Raw genomic sequence first — 16,556 nt, forward strand, 5'->3', positions numbered from 1 at the left:
GGTCGATCTTACAAGAGTCCATGCTGATTTCGTTGGAACCTCATTCTCTGTCATTTTAATGTGGTATCTATCGAGATCTTGGAGTAAATAAATGACTTATTAAACTTCGACTTCATTTAAATCTCAGAACAAACTATTGCCTTACAAGTGATCCTGGTTAGGAGACTCTGTGAATATGAGTACAGCCAATTCGTCAGACTTTCTAGTTTGTTTGTCTCATTGTGAAGGTGCTATGTTGCAGTGCAATGTCCAAACCTTCTGTCCATTAAGTTTGTACGGAGATATTGTGATCAGTTGATTAACTGATTCGTAACGTGAAGTCCTCTCGCTTACCTAGCATGCAATTAATCATATCGTAAGTAGTATAATAAGGTTCCATACCACTGGCACGAAAGAGATACATACGGCGCATATACTTTAAATCAACCTTGCCAGTATCTTGCTTATGGAATCATCTGTTATCCTGCACTGTAAGACAGATCTTAGTCAGTAAAAGCGCCCACTTTAAGTAGCATTTTTATTTGCTTTAACTCTAAACCGCGTATACAGTATAGCATCGCGTGTATCTTGCGTAATCTAAGTTATTTACTATTTTTTCTTCTGGTATGTGATTGTATTTTGGGTGATTTGAGTAGGCTGAGAGGGAAGAATTTTTTAACTTCCTAGTGAGGACTTCCCTTGTGTATATCGAGTTGTTTATTTGTGTTTAAATTATGTTAGTGTTCATTCACTGAATGATGGATTCTATTACATGCTAGTCTTTAAAAAACTGATTGGGCTAGTCGAGAGCATTCTAGAAAGAATAGGAAAATCGCCAGAGAGGAGCATTTAACAGAATCAGAGGATCTTATGTATCAATGTTTGAGGGGAAGGAACAACAGCAATTGCTTAGCGCGAAACCCAGGAAGATACTATGATAACCGAGCCGAGTGGAAGTAGCATTGCTTCCGAAACTGGGTCAAACGTAGAACAAAGCAGCTCAATTTCATAAATTACTTGGGGACATTCCACTCTGCCTCAGACAGTTGTTAGAAAAGGCTAAGACAAACGAAAAGCATCAGCAGACAGAAAAAAGCACAGGAAATGGATAAGGAAACTTAAGCAGAAATAAAACAGAAGAAAACAGTAAGAAAGTAGCAGATAGGAAAGTAACATACGGAGACAGGAAAGAAGTACGAGACGGAGATAAAAACGTCGAAGGAGATAGAGTGAATGTTGAATGAGACATGATAGAAGGACAGGAGCAAAAAACGTATTTTGGAAAATACACACGTCAAAATTCGTTTTGCACCACTCCGGTTCCCAGAACTCCTGAAGATAGATGGTGGCTGTGGATATTGTATCACAGACACAGCCTCTTTGACTGTTCAGAGATATCACTAAACCCGCCCGAAGATAGAAACAACAATGCATGAGCAGTTCCAATTAGAGGGACAGCTGATCAGTTCCAGTCTTTCCACCAGGAATGAGGCTCACGGCTCGTGTTGTTTGTAGTTCAACCAGCATAGACGGTCAGTACCGCGGTTCGATCGCGTCCGTATTGTTACTTTGTGCCAGGAAGGGCTCTCAACATAGGAAGTTTCCATGCGTCTTGGAGGTAACCAAAGCGATGTTGTTCGGACATGGAGGACATACAGAGGGCAGGAACTGTCAAAGACATGCCTCGCTAAGGCTGCCTAACTGCTACTACTGTAGTGGATGACCGCTACCTAAGGATTACGGCTCGGAGGAAGCCTGGCAGAAACGCCACGATGCTGAATAATGTTTTTCGTGCAGTCACAGGACGTCGTGTTACGACTCAAATTGTGCGCAACAGGTTTCATGATGCGCAGCTTCACTCCAGACGTCCATTGCGAGGTCCTTATTTGCAACCACGACACCATGCAGCGCAATACAAATGGGTGCAACAACGTGCCGAATGGACCGTCAAGTTTGGTATCACGTTCTGTTCACCGATGAGTGTCGTATATGCCCTCAACCAGACAATCGTTGGAGACGTGTATGGAGACAACCCGGTCAGTCTGAACGCCTTAGACACGCTGTCCAGCGAATACAGCAAGGTTGAGGTTCCCTGCTGTTTTGGGGTGGTATTATGTGGGGCCGACGTACTCCTCTGGTGATCATGGAAGGCGCCGTAATTGCTGTACGAGACGTGAGTGCCCTCCTCCGACCGATAGTGCAACGCTATCGGCAGCATATTGGCTAAGCATTCGTCTTCATGGACGACAATTCGCGGCTCCATCGTGCACATCTTTTGAGTGACTTCTTTCTGGATAACGACGTCGCTCGACTGGAGTGACCAGCATGTTCTCCAGACAGGAACCCTATCGAACATGCCTGTGATAAACTGAAAAGGGCTGTGTAAGGACGACGTGAGGCACCAACCACTCTGAGGGGTCTACGCTAATTTGCCGTTGAGGAGCGGGACAATCTGGACAAACAACGCCTTGATGAACTTGCGTATAGCACGCCATCAAAGCAAGAGGACGTGCTACTGGGTATTAGAAGTACCGGTGTGTACAGCAATCTGAACCACCACCTCTGGAGCTCTCGATGTGTGGTGGTGGTACAACATGCTATGTGTGGTTCTCATGAGCAGTAAAAACGGCGAACATGATATTTATGTTGATCTGTTTTCCAATTTTCTGTACAGGATCCGGAACTCTCGTAACCGAGATGATGCAAAACTTTTTTTTATAAGTGTATACAAAGCGATTGTATCAAAATTCAAAGAAAAATAAATTTAATTTGAACGGTTGGAGCAACTTGAGTCCAATACAGAGGCTTCGCTGCCACGAAACATATCAGAAGACGATTAAATGGGAGTGCATCTCTTTCAGCCAAAAAAAAAGAAAGTAGGGGAGAGACAGCCGCTGGAGTGACGCAACACGTAAAAACCAAAATGAAGAAATTCAAGGCAGTTCAATTTGCCTGCAAAATCATGTTGATATTTTTTTGTAATTGTGATTATGTTATTCTCATGGAAGTGTTGCCAAAATAGTTAACTATCAATTCAAAGGCATACGAGTATATGAAGACAATGAACTAACTGAAGAACCGTTTCCGACATGTTCAGTCCAATAAGAACAGAAAAGTAATCTTACTCCAACATGACAATGCACCCCCACATACAGGTCTTATAATAAGAGAACACTTGGCCAAACTGGTTTAACACCACTGCCTCAGTTTTGATGTGGCCGAGACTTGGTGCCCTCGTTCTTTCATGCGTTTGGGCTAATCAAGCAGTTACTATGTGTGACAGTGTCTGAAGAAAATAAGAGCAGAATTCGTGCAGAACACATAACTTTGAGCACAGAACAAGAACTTTTACTAACAGCGAACAGACACTGATACACAACACTACCTTAAGGCCCAGAACCTGAAGGAGTGTACGCAGAAATGTACTATATGCAGAGGCTATTGACTGTTATTGTCCCCAAATTCTAACTCTTGAGAATAAATGTGGCGTGAGACAATTATTATGGAGCGCTATTTACTGAACGAACCTATTTCACGTTAAAGAAGTGATGCTACTTACCTATATTGCAAATGCTTGCCAGATTTCCCTCCTCCAGTGACTACCTTCAAGGAAAGCAAAATGTAGCCACACAACTAACAATCAAGTCATTTTCATTCTGTGAAGTCACCTGCTATTACAGCTGTAGTATCGCAGCTATCATAATGATTTATTGAAAATACGTAATGTACATAATATCAAACGACTATTCCTTTTACTGACTAAATATGTTTCGGCACCTATCATAACATGCAGAAACATCAGGAACAAGACTTAGAGCTACATATCTATTGTGATTGCAGCCTCCTCCTTTACACCAGATGAAGTATACAGTGGAGATGATACTATAGCGCCCACGCTTGTTCGAGTTTTTATATTGTAAAAAGATTACTTTCATGCATAATGGTGGGAAGTGAATTCTCATATTGTAGTCTATAAGTATGGTCGTTGCGACATGGGCATTGCTTTCGCCGTCACAAACCGTGCTGCCCTCGCGCATTTCCTAAGTAAGGGAAGCATACTAACTGCAGGTTGACGGTCACAGGGCTCTCCGCTCGCTCCATTATCTTCGACTCTCTCCGCAAGACCGACGGCTGCTAGAGGTGATGCCAGTGACAGGCCTACAACGGAGCTGATACTAATCTTCCACGCCACTTTACAATTCGTCGCATGCAGAGATCCGGCACCTCGACAAAGAAGCAATCTAAAAACGGGTATCACATTTTCGTCACCTTTTCAAACTCCTGACTTCTTTATCTATTTATTTTGAGGCATCAGTCTTCTGACTGACTTGGCACAGCGCGATAAGAATTCCTCACCTGTGCCAACCTTTTCATCTCAGAATAGCCCTTGCATCTTATGTCATTAGTTATTTGCTAGGTATATTCAAATCTCTGTCTTCCTCTACAGTTCTTACCCTCAAATATTCCCTCTGATTCCATGGAAATTATTCCACGATGTGTTAACAGACGTCGTATCGTCCCGCCACTTCTAATCGGTGGTTTTCATGCCTTCTCTCCTCTCCGATTCTGCGGAGAACCTCCTCATTCCTTACCTTAACATTCCCCAAATTTTCAGTACTTTTCTGTAGCATCACAGCTGAAATGTCTATAGTCTCTGCTGTTACATTTCTCCCGCAATCATTGTTTTCACTGCCGCACAGTGCCGAGCTCTAAACGTATATTCTCAGAAATTTCTTCCTTATATTTAGTGCTATGTTATATTACTCTTAAGTCCCTCTCACACGGAGCAAGGTTCGTCGCAAGTTTGCGAGATGGCGTGCATGCCTGCCGGCTTGCAGGGAAAGGAGCCGGCTATCTTCCATTCCGAAACTCTCCCATGGTGCAAGATCGGCAGCTACTTGTGTTGTGATCGGCTGCATGTTGTATCGAACGAAGATGGCTGCTTCAGGTACAGATGTTCAGAGCAAACTGGCGTTATTAGCTGTTTTGGTGCTAAACAATGCAGAAATGCATGCTAATGAGAGAAGAAGAAAGAAAGAAAGGACGAAAAACTGGAGTAAGAGGAGAAACGCTGGAAAAAGTGTGCTCTCCATGCTCCATAAAGAGTTGAGGTTAGTTCGCATAACACCTACTTTTGTATCACCATTTCATTACTGTTTGACTTTATAAATATACCAATAATGACTGTTTTATACGACTTTATTTTATACGAAAGAAGATAGTACATCCTTTGCAAATTTTGTACGAATGGATGTATTGGTATTTGAAGAACTGCTTTGTATGGTTTCGCCTGTGATTCAGAAGAAAGACCCGGGCCGGCCGTTGTGGCCGTACGGTTCCAGGCGCTTCAGTCCGGAACCACGCTGCCGCTACGGTCGCAGGTTCGAATCCTGCCTTGGGCATGGATGTGTGTGATGTCCTTAGGTTTAAGTAGTTCTGAGTCTAGGGGACTAATGACCTCAGATGTTAAGTCTCATAGTGCCCAGAGCCATTTGAACCATTTTTGAAAGACCCGGTGATGCGTCAGGCAATTCATCCCAGCACCACTGCTTTTCGATGATTTTACTTTGGCGTACTCCACTTTAAACTGAGTACGCAAATTGTGCATTTTGCTGTAGCACTCCTTGCTCGTCGTATGTGGTCGAACAAGACACACGGCACTTGCAACTCTTTCGAGTACTTCTGCACGCAAGTGTTTATTATAATAGTTTGCGCTTTTCACGACGTACAGATACTGTTCTTTCCTATAACTACATATCAATGCTTTAATCGCTTCCTTGGAACACTGTGGTGCCATTATTTAATAATTATAAGAACTTCCTACCGCACCTCATAGCAGCAGAAAAGCGACTATCAACAAAGGCTTCCCGCCCAAGCTTTCCGCGTCTGACGTCACAAACGAAACATCTCATGATTGGCCAACGTAGGTAGCACGCAGGGAACCTTACAAGAAAATAGCACCGGACCTATCCCAGCAATGTAGCCCGCTAGCAGACCTACATCCTTCTGAATCTGCTTAGTGTATTCGTCTCTTGGTCTCCCTCTACAATTTTTCCCTCCACACTGCCCTCCAATACTAAACTGGTTATCCCTTGATGCCTCAGAACATGTCCTACCAATCGATCCCTTCTTCGAGTAAAGTTCTGCCACAAACTCCTCTTCTCCCCAAACATATTCTACACTTCCTCGTTAGTTATGTGATCTACCCATCCAATCTTCAGCATTCTTCTGTAGCACCACATTTCGAAAGATTCTATTCTCTTCTTGTCCTAAATATTATCGTCCACGTTTTACTTCCATACATGGCCACACTCCATACAAATACTTTCAGAAACGACTTCCTGACAATTAAAACTATACTCGATGTTAACTAATTACTCTTCTTCAGAAATGCTCTCCTTGCCATTGCCAGTTTACATTATATATCCTCTCTACTTCGACCATCACAGTTATTTTGCTCCTCAAATAGCAGAACTCGTATACTACTTTAAGTGTCTCATTTCCTAATCTAATTCTCTCAGCATCACCTGACTTAATTCGACTACATTCCATTATCCTCGTTTCGCTTTTGTTGATGTTCATCTTATATCCGCCTTTCAAGACACTGTCCATCCCGTTCACCTTCTCTTCCAAGTCTTTTGCTGTCTCTAACAGAATTACAATGTCATCGGCGAAACTTTTATTTCTTCTCCATGGATTTTAATATCTACTCAGAATTTTTCTTTTGTTTCCTTCACAGCTTGCTCAATATACAGATTGAATAACATCGGGGAGAGGCTACAACCCTGTCTCACTCCCTTTCCAGCCACTGCTTCCGTTTGATGTCCCTCGACTCTTATAACTGCCATCTGGTTTCTGTACGAATTGTAAATAGCTTTTCGCTCCCTCTATTTTACCCGTGCCACCTTCAGAATTTGAAAGAGAGTATTCCAGTCAACATTGCCAAAGCTTTCTCTAAGTCTACAAATGCTAGAAACGTAGGTTTGCCTTTCCTTAATCTAGCTTCTAAGATAAGTCGTAGGGTCAGTATTGCCTCATGTGTTCCGATATTTCTACGGAATCCAAACTGATCTTCCCCGAGGTCGGCTTCTACTAGTTTTTTCATTCGTCTGTAAAGAATTCGCGTTAGTATTTTGCAGCTGTGTCTTTTTAAACTGATAGTTCGGTAATTTTCACATCTGTCAACACCTGCTTTCTTTGGGATTGGAATTATTATATTATTATTTTTGAAGTCTGAGGGTATTTCACCTGTCTCATACATCTTGCTCACCACATGGTAGAGTTTTGTCAGGACTGGCTCTCCCAAGGCTGTCAGTAGTTCTAATGGAATCTTGTCTGCTCCCGGGGCGTTGTTTCGACTTATGTCTTTCAGTGCTCTGCCGAACTCTTCACGCAGTAACATATCTCCCATTCCATCTTTATCTATATCCTCTTCCACTTCCAAAATATTGTCCTCAAGTACATCGCCCTAGTATAGACCCTCTATATACTCCCCCCTTTCCGCTTTCCATTCTTTGCTTAGAACTGGGTTTTCATCTGAGCTCTTGATATTCATACAAGTGGTTTTCTTTTCTCCAAAGGTCTCTTTAATTTTCCTGTAGGCAGTAAATATCTGACCCCAAGTTAGATAAGCCTCTACATCCTTCGGTATTACGAGATGAAACTTCTTACAGAATATTAATCTTTCTCCTCCATCATTCCTACTACCAAGCCCAGATTCCTTCTACTCCTTTTCCTACAACTGCATTCCAGTTCCCCATGAGTAGCACATTTTTCATCTCGTTTTTCGCTCTGAATTACCCTTCAATATCTTCATATGGTATCTCTATTTCTTCATCTTCGGCCGCCGACGTCGGCATGTATACCTGAACCATTGTTGTCGATGTTGGTTTGCTGTCGATTCTGATGAGAACAACCCTATTAGTGAACTAGTAACAGTAATTCACTCTCTACGGCTGAGTACCTTTCTATTCATAACTGATCCTATTTCAATTATACCATTTTCTGTTTCTATTGTTATTACTCTATACTCATCTGACCAGAAATGGTTATCAGTCTATTTCACTTCACTGACCCCTTCTGTATCTAGACTGAGCCTCTTCATTTCCATTATATTTTCTAGCATTCCTAAATCGTTCAAAATTTTGACATTTCATGTCACGATTAGCAGGACGTTAACCAGACTTATATACGTCCAGTTAATAATGTCCGCCTTATTGAATCCTTCCTCTTTAATCGCCCATCCTCTGTAATCATTAACAAGACCAATTCCCATACCTTCCACCCCAGTGAAGTCGTGCCCCGCGGCTCCGTCATTACACGGCTCCTCAGCTCCATACCACTGCTGAATTCCACGAACCACCTCAACAGGCCAGCTCCTTCAAATACACTTATGATACCGCTTTCCTCGCCCTCTATCCTACAAGTCAGAAATCTCAACGATCCCTCCAGTCGCATCTCAATCAGTTTACCTCCTGGCGTAACCAATACTTCTAAAGACCAACCCTTCTGGTACTCAGGCAGTAATTATAGGGCGCAACACCCACACCTTCCACTTCCACGACTTCTACCTTACCTCAATAAAATCTTCTCGGTTTTGAAGCCACCTCATTTCGAATAAAACACTTGTGCTCCGTCGGCATCGTAAGGAATATGAACAACCGGCTACCGGGGCTGGTACTGTTTTCCACTTGTACAGGCACCATCACAGCATCTGGAGCGGAAGGTGAGATGGGCAGCTCATAGCAGCTCAGGGCCACCTCGGGACCGAGTGACGTCAGGTGGCGAGAGGTGTTGGCGCCACGTTTGAAACAGCCGCTCCCGTCCGCTCCAAGCTTCAGTCATCCATCTATGCTTTCTTTTTTCTTTCGATGTCCAAACCACGATTCACGTCCTGCTGTGTATCCCTGGTCTATGTTAAGGTTGTCGTGGTTTATTCTAAAGTAGGACGCCTCTTTTGTAATGGAACCCAATATGCTTGTGCATCAGTCAAGTCTCTTACCTTACCATTTACTACCGTCCTATCCAATTAACTAAACCATTAACGTATTTTAGACAAACGATCGACTGGAAACTAATGAAGATACCTCACCTAATGAACATCCAACAGAAAGCCCACAAGAGGCTACTAATATTAACTGGGTTAGTCACACCCAGGAAACCTTTATCCGACCCAAACGTTACTATGAAAATGTTTCATGAATATCCTCCCCATTTAAGTTCTGTATCTACCTCCAGATTCTAGAATGCCATGCATTCCGCTCATTTCACGCATCCGTTTATTTTCCCTCACAAGAATCATCTACCTACTGATCAAATTCGTGCCTCTCCTCACTCACTCTACACCTCCGAGCAATCTACACCATCCGTAAATTCTACTCCAATACGCCTATAGTTTCCCTCTATTTCCAATCCTCGTTGGCTTCCATGCCTCTACCGGTACGTCACGTCGATACTACAGCCACACAGCCTCCACATACTCTTCCAAAGAAACCTCAACCAACTCCCTCTCCCAAATATTAAGGTTGCCCCCCCCCCCCTCTCGATCTTTTCCACTCTTGCCAGGTTTAACCCTTACCCACAGATTCTGCTACACATCAGGCTTTACTCAACTTTTCTTGTAAGTCCATCCCCTTCCCGTTCCTGTTAATACCAGTACTCTACCCAGGCACCACTCTCCTCCTGAGGCCCTGTCATCCGCATCTCTCTTTCCACTACGCACCCCTACGCCATCATCACCTGACAGATTCCTGTCTCTTCAGTTCACATCCCTCAACCACTATGAATCACCTTCTCTCATCCCTTCTCTCCCAGTACAGGTGCTTCAGGTTTCAAGTGAAAGTTCGTTGCTTTTTCTTAGAGCTTTAGTTACCTTTCTGCGATATGTTTTAAAACATCCATATTTTTCTTTTTCAGTTGCTCGTGTTTGATTTTTTCCTTTAAAAAAGATTGGAGTCATAATATTTTTTGTGTTTATGCCGATTCAACATATTCACTGTTTTTAAATCCTTGTGTAACATTTCCCTTTTAATAGCATTTCTAATATTTTCAAAAAATCCTCGTGGCTGAAGAGCAGAATATTGTGCCGTTGATGGTCCACCCTCGCCCCAGATGGGCCAAGGGGAATGAAATAACGTTAAATGGACAAAATGAGAGATCTGCCAGAAGACACAAAGAACTTGGGAATATGGCTATTCTATGCCTGTGACACAATAATACGTTACTAGAAGAGACTGGTGAATGAATGAAGGAAGGTATCGATATTCAGTTAAGTAAACAGAGGAAGTTGTGTATTCATATTTTCCAGCTTGACTGTTGTAAACATAGTAAATAAAAGTGTTTAAACTTTACCCATGGAACTGCATTTCCTTGCCTTGCCGGTATAAAGATTTACCTCGGATCCATCTCCCATAGCTGCTGAAACAGCAGTTGTAGTTAAACACCCAACATTGTGATTATTTACATCATGATTATGACTCAATTTTAAATGATCTGTTTTCATCCCACATGCACGGTTAATAATTATATGTTCAGATTTGCTGGCGTGTTTTCCTTATGCGTCCAGAAAAATTATTGAAATACAAGTGCGATAATTTCTTCGAGTTGAATGAACATTTGATGCGCTATTTCTGTGTCGGTAATGTACATAAAAAAATGCAAGAATTTCATGACAAACAATAACATGTAATAACATTAATGGTGTCGTGAAGTATCTCATTCCTTTAAGACATTTCTTTTGCCAACGCTTATAGCTACGAGTCTTGATATTCCTATTATGCGACGACTGTACACAAAGGTCATATAATGTGATCTGAGGACAAGATATCTTTGTAACTTGCGTTGCAGGTACAAAAGTGTATCCGATTAGTTAATAACAGGAAGTTATCTGCAGCCTCCCAGCAAATCAGCCCAGTCCCTCCGTCAAGAAATTAATGATCCACAAGGAATGGAAACATGATTCACGGTATTAATTTTTGCCAGATACTGATAATGACAGCGTAATATAGTGAAGTCTGTCTTGTCTGAAACACGAGTTACAAGAGATGCTTCTCTAAGCTAGAGAACCAGAATTTCGATTCGAATTAAGCTCTTGTTGCAGGGAAGTTAAATTACAAAGGTATACTGCAACCTTTACTGGTTACTTAGTGACTAAACTAAAGAATTTATCTGTATTTTCATTAACCTGAATGTATAATAATAGATTAAAATTTAACGAAATATAGTGGATAAATCTTCCGGTCGTCTTCCTTGCAACTTCAGTACCTCAACCTGCACGATGATAGTCATGTCCATCCCTATTATTTCACTTGATGGCATACCGAAACGGAAAGTTTCTTATGAAAGCGGCGGCCGAAGCGCCACGGAATTTCGTACTATCATGCAGCTTTGCTGTGACGTATGTTGATTTTCGTGAAGAAAATTGTGTTAAGGACCGAGATGAGGGCCGAGGAACAGAATCGCACCAACACGACATACCATTATTATTTTCCTTGTCTCACTACGTACAGCAAGCAGCCACACCATCTGGTGAGGAAATTATTTACTTTTCTTTGCCTGTTTTATGTCTAATTATACCTACAGAGGTTTGCATATACTGTATTTTTTATTAAAGTTTTGCCATTTACTTCAAATTATAGATAAGCAGTGGACACGAGAGAACGATTTTATTAGCATCAAAGGTGAAAATGACACAGTGATAGTAGAATTCAAAGAATTCACCAGCTTATGCAGAATATCTGAAACCTGTCGGTGGACAAAGGCGAAGAAGGCGTTCTCCAGTAGAACAGCATCCCTTATACCAGATTTGTTGTGGAACTGAAGAAGAAGTCAGTGAAGGTAAACTTTGAAACACAGCATTCCCTGCAATGAACACCACTACCATCGAACCGATAAAGAAATTGAGACTTTTGAAATACTGAAGATCGTTGAATGATAAAATTTAAGGGTACAGGTGAAGAAGAACATGAAGAATTGCTGAAAAGTAATTGGTCATCAAAAGAGATTATTGATGACATCAGAAGAGAGATAGATTAATGGTTAACTTGGCTATAGGTGGAGCAGTATCTGGGAAAAATAGTAATGAGAGGAATCAGCTTCTTTGTATTTCATTGCTTACGACAAGGTGATCTCTGCTCCCTACTCTAAAGGACAGCTCAGGCGGAATGTACTGCCATCTGAAAATTGCTAGACTATCTGACTCCCACTGTCTCCCTACCTGTGTACTCCTTCAGGTATTCTCCGTGAAAAATAGCTCCACCCCTGCAGCTATGAAAACGATTTAGTATGGTGGCAACTGAATACATACAAAAGGAACACTCCCTAAAGGACACCAGGCACAGCCTTAGAATTTCAAAACAACATAACTTGGTCAGGTTTTTATGGTAACTGTTCATTCAAGAATACAACAGAGTTTTCCCTTTTCCGTTGACATTCAGAGCCCGCAAACACAATGGTTTTGTAACAAACAGAAGTTGCAGTCTATGTCGGCAAAATTTATTTCATAGCGCACGCTAAAGTGGAAGCTCAAAAACATAGAGCTCAAAATTCCTTGATATAAAGAAAAATCTATTTGTCACGTGGTGACATACGTTGACATTACACAAGAAACGGTTTATAAGGTTCAGACTCCGAAATAGAGTGATTTAAGTCCGCCATGAAGGTGTTGCAGAGTGCTGTCTAGCGCAGCGACGGCGTCGCTGTACAAACTCGCCTCTCGCGGGACGCAGCCTACATCTGCTGGAGCGGTCGGCGGACGGAACGTCCTACCTCAGATCACTATTGGCCGCTTTTACCCCAATCAAAACGTCGTTCATCCCACCAACTAAATAACTTATATGGGTCCCATTTGGGTCTCTGCTACGCCTCGGTAGGATTTTAGGTTTTTAAGACTTCATTATCGCTGGAGTTATAACTTGACCTTACTATGAAACCACAGTTCCCTACAAAATTCTCTATAACGTCCTATGCAGGATGAATCATCTCAAACGTGCACTTTTCAGACTACGATACCTCGTAAACGACTCGCACTAGAATCCTACAACGAACACCTGAAATTCTAATTTACCCTTCTACTAGTTTTTTAATGCCATCAGGCATTGTTCCTTTTACAAAAGTGTACGTTCACACCAAAAACACACTTTCTAATTATTATTACTGTCTGTTTAGTGGCTAACAGTAAGAGCCTGTGACTGCCAATCCATTCTGTGGAAATCTCACACCAGTAGCACTTATTTACGCGATATTTGCTGTGCAACTTTTAGGTGATTCAACATGTATATTAAAATGCTAGATTGGGAGCTTAAAATAGAGATTATTTAGGCTAAACAGGTTATGACATTTTAATAAAACCATTCTATTCGGAATAAATTTATCAGATCGAGAGGAATTCCTGCATAGGTTTGGTGAGTGCTTGTAAAAGATATACACATTTTGTTGATTTACAGCTGTCTGTCTGTACTGTCTAGTGCAGATGTTCTCGACCCTTCTTCGACCATTAACGCTGAGTCGAATCAGATATCCCCCCCCCCCCCCGATCCCCTTACAACCTTACCACCCTGCCCCCCCCCCACCCCCCTCTCCCGGTCACTCTTCTCTTCTCATCATCAACATTAGCGCCTGAGTGAATTATACAGGGTGGACCATTGGTCGTGACTGGGCCAAATATCTCACGAAATAAGCGTCAAACGGAAAATCTACAAAGTACGAAACCGGTCTGGCTTGAAGGGGGGGACCAGATGGCGCTATATTTGGCCCGCTAGAGGGCGCTGCCTTAGGTCAAACGTATATCAACAGCTTTTTTTTTTTTTTAAATAGGAACCCCCATTTTTAATTACATATTAATGTAGTACGTAAAAATATATAAATGCTTTAGTTGCCCCACTTTTTTCGCTTTATGATGGATGTCACTGTAATAGTCACAAGGATATAGCTCACAATTTTATCCGAATAGTTGAAACCGGTAGGTTTCTTAAATTAAAATGCAGAACGTAGGTGCTTTTGAACATTTTCTTTCGGTTGTTCCAATGTGATACATGTACCTTTGTGAACTTACCATTTCTGAGAACACATGCTGTTACAGCGTGACTAATTGTAAATACCACATTAATGTAATAAATGCTCAAAATGATACCCGTCAACCTCAGTGCATTTGGCAATACGTGTAACGACATTCCTCTCAACAGCGAGTAGTTCGCCTTCCGTAATGTTCACACATGCATTGACAATGCGGTGACACATGTTGTGAGGCGTTGTCGGTGGATCACGATAAAAAATATCCTTCAGCTTTCCCCAAAGAAAGAAATCCGGGTACATCAGATTCGGTGAACGTGCGGGCCATAGTATGGTGCTTCGAAGACCAATCCACCTGTCATGAAATATGTTATTCAATACCACTTCAAACGCACGCAAACTATGTGCCGGACATCCATTATGTTGGATGTACATCGCCATTCTGTCATGCAGTAAAACATCTGGTAGTAACAACGGTATAACATTACGTAGGAAATCAGCGTACATTGCACCATTTAGATTGCCATCGATAAAATGGGGGCTAATTATCCTTCCTCCCATAATGCCGCGCCATACATTAATCTGCCAAGGTAGCTGATGTTCCAGTTGTCGCAGCCATCGTGGATTTTCCGTTGACCGATAGTGAATATTATGACGGTTTACGTTAACGCTGTTGGTGAATGACGCTTCGTCGCTAAATAGAACGCGTGCAAAAAATCTGTCATCGTCCCGTAATTTCTCTTGCGCCCAGTGGCAGAACTGTAGACGACGTTCAAAGTCGTCGCCATGCAATTCCTGGTACATAGAAATATGGTACGGGTGCAATCGATGTTGATGTAGCATTCTCAGCACCGACGTTTTTGAGATTCCCCATTCTCGCGTGATTTGTCTGCCACTGATGTGCGGATTAGCCGCGACAGCAGATAAGACACCTACTTGGGCATCATCATTTGTTGCAGGTCGTGGTTGACGTTTCACATGTGACGGAACACTTCCTGTTTCCTTAAATAACATAACTCTCCGGCCAATGGTCCGGACACTTGGATGATGTCGTCCAGGATACCGAGCAGCATACATAGCACACGCCTGTTGGGCATTTTGATCACAATAGCCATACACCAACACGATATCGACCTTTTCCGAAATTGTTAAGCCATCCATTTTAACACGGGTAATGTATCACGAAGCAAATACCGTCCGCATTGGCGGAATGTTACGTGATACCACGTACTTCTACGTTTGTGACTATCCGCTATCACAAAGCGGAAAAAGTGGTCCAACTGAAACATTCATATTTCTTTACGCACTACGCGAATATGTAATAAAAAATAGGGGTTCCTATTTTAAAAAACGCAGTTGATATCCGTTGACCTATGGCAGCGCCATCTAGCGGGCCAACCATAGCGCCATCTGGTTTCCCCTTCAAGCTAGAGGAGTTTCGTTCTTTGTAGTTTTTTAGTTTGATTCTTATTTCGTGAGATATTTGGCCCGGTCACTATCAATGGACCACCCTGTAAAATGGAAAAGTGTTTTCTTTGAACACTTTCATTCCAAATGACATATGTAAATGACAGTTATTATACGTCTGGTTGTTTTTGCGTATGAAATTATGGGTCAGTCAGACTATTTGTACTGTTTATTTCTAACAACTTTTTCTATGTACAAACGTGAGCAGTTGTCAGTGCATCGCGACTGCCACCATCTGCTCCTTGTCAGAAATGAAAGCTTACTATCCGATTGAGGGTAGACACTTTTTTCAGAATTTTCTGCCTCTACACCACTCGTCTCCCGAGACCCATTACCTACATCTAGCTCCGGCAAAGCCATTTAAAATCATCCCAGCTCCAACCTGGGCATTACACTTAGGTCGATGGTTTCTAAGTCACTGCATTGTGGACTTGCGAACTGGCACAAATTGGAACACTTCAAGCTGTCAATAAGTCGTTTCTGCTAAAAATAATATTAGGAGCTTTCAATTAGTGATGGAATACATAGCTTTTCTCTGCCAATGTCGGTTGAAAAATTCGAAATTTGTTGTGCACCATCTTGGAATATTACCGCTCCAGTCGCTACAGTTCTATAAATTTCCGATAGCTGCTGACGCTGTAGCTTTCAGAATGGCGTCTGTAACGGAGGTCCATTCCAAGCATACAGTTCTCATTAAATTTATTTTGGTGGAGGACCAGAGCATCGCGGATATTCATAGGCGCTTGCAGAATGTGAAAGTATGTGCTAAGGTCTGATCAGGGTAGATCCAGAAAATAAAGTCGATAGTGGCCAACCGCAAGGTGGAATGGGTATAATATCTTTGAGTAGGAGCGTCTTTCATGGTTAAGAGAGCTGGACGCGCACAGTAAAAAACCGGGAGTCGCAGCTAGGTACCTAGAGGAAGCAGACGCGCGGTGACAGTTTTCATGTAGGATTTGCGCTGCGCAGTTTATACTGACCAAACTCTACCACGTTAATGGAAGAAGCTATATAATGATTTCAAAATGGCATTTGTTAGATAACGTTCAGAGTTAGGATTGGTACGTCCAAGATCTGATGCAGTAAGCGTTTTGTAAAATTTT

The sequence above is a fragment of the Schistocerca piceifrons genome, chromosome 7 (assembly GCF_021461385.2).
Source record: "Schistocerca piceifrons isolate TAMUIC-IGC-003096 chromosome 7, iqSchPice1.1, whole genome shotgun sequence".
Classification (NCBI taxonomy): domain Eukaryota; kingdom Metazoa; phylum Arthropoda; class Insecta; order Orthoptera; family Acrididae; genus Schistocerca; species Schistocerca piceifrons.